At 40.2% G+C, this 1,554-nt stretch overlaps 1 non-coding gene across 1 annotated transcript; it reads left to right on the top strand.

Annotated features, from left to right (window-relative positions):
- The first annotated feature begins 391 nt into the window (after positions 1-391).
- LOC112850545 (U6 spliceosomal RNA) lies at positions 392-497 on the top strand. Its single transcript, XR_003222668.1, has one exon. It is a non-coding gene; the product is annotated as a U6 spliceosomal RNA (small nuclear RNA).
- Positions 498-1,554: the final 1,057 nt, after the last annotated feature.

Below are 1,554 nucleotides of genomic sequence, written 5' to 3'. Positions count from 1 at the left end.
CCTCCATATACCAGCAGATGGAATTTTATGCAAGCACACATAGACGTGTGCCAGGAGAGTAAGAGAAGTTCCAAAGCACAGCTGCCTCCTCTACCTGACATAGGACTGAAAGAACCAAATTTATAAGTGAGTGCTTGCCAGACGGCAGACCTCTCAGCCTAGCCAATTATGTAAATGGAACTGGAAGAATGATTTGTACCAGGCACAGTTTCGGACGAAAGCCCCATTGTTGTAAAGCCCTATCCTTGGTCTACGTCGTTTTCAAAGTTTTTTGCTTTCTTTCCACTTTTGATTTGACTTTCCTGACTTCTGGAGAAGCAGCTGTGGGCGTACAGAGTAAGACCTTTCTTAAATTGATAATCTTCATAAAGACATAAGATCGGCAGAAACAGGGCTCAATTCGGCAGCGCGTGCACTAAAACGGAACCATACAGAGAAGATTAGCATGGCTTCTGCTCAACGATGACACACAAATTTGTGAAGCGTTTCATATTAAAAAATCAGCAGAAACGTTGGGAGTAAAAATTTTTGTTTTTAAGTTTATTTTTTTGAGAGAGACAGAGACAGCATGAGTCGGGGAGGGGCAGAGAGAGAGAGGGAGAGAGAGAGAATTCCAAGCAGGCTCCGTGCTGCCAGCACAGAGCCCAGTGTGGGGCTCGAACCCATGAACTGTGAGATCATGACCTGAGCCAAAACCAAGAGTCAGACGCTTAACCAGACTGAGCCACCCAGGGGCCCCATGAAACACTGAAATTTTAATCACTCACTGTGGTATGTTTATGAGGTCAACAGGTAGGGATTTTCAAGAATTGGCTAAATATATTTTAAAACATTGTCTTTTGGTTCCTTCAAGCCAAATCAAAGCCTAGAATATGTTGATCATAGAACATGCCTTTAGGACTGTAGCAAATGCCTTATTTATTTGTGTCCAAAAGTTCTCTTGGGACCCCCATAGATTCAAAAAGAGTAATTTCTATGGCAGCGTCAGACCAGCACAGTTTTTACATATTGTGCTCCTGCCCAAGTTTCATTTGGAGAAAGCTTAACAAGTATGTGAACAATACCGTGGCCTAGATGGAGACCGACTTTAGGAACCTTAGTTCACAGGCCTAGATGGAGACCGACTTTAGGAACCTTAGTTCACAGGCCTAGATGGAGACCGACTTTAGGAACCTTAGTTCACAGACCACATAGTTACTTACTTGATTTTGTAAAACTGTTTTCTTTCCAAATATGTGTAATTTTATGGTTCCCTACTCTCTTTTCCCAGGTGTTTAGCAGTAAAATTCCCCTGAACGGCAGTCATATTTAATAGCTCCTCTTGGGGTGTGGAGAAGGAAATATAAAAAATAGAAGGGGTAGGAAATGAAACTACTAGAAACAATAAGATGATTCATTAAGAAGCCCAATTATAAATTAACATACAAAATCAGGAGATTTCTTATGTAAAAATGTTAATACATTTTATATAAACTGTATAGAAATTTATATAGGAAATATAATAGAAAAATATGTTCCATTCATAATGGCATTACAGGACATAAACCATACAGA

The sequence above is a fragment of the Puma concolor genome, chromosome C2 (genome assembly GCF_028749965.1).
Source record: "Puma concolor isolate L17-30 chromosome C2, mPumCon1.1.hap2, whole genome shotgun sequence".
Taxonomy (NCBI): domain Eukaryota; kingdom Metazoa; phylum Chordata; class Mammalia; order Carnivora; family Felidae; genus Puma; species Puma concolor.
This window is presented reverse-complemented; position numbering and strand designations above follow the sequence as displayed.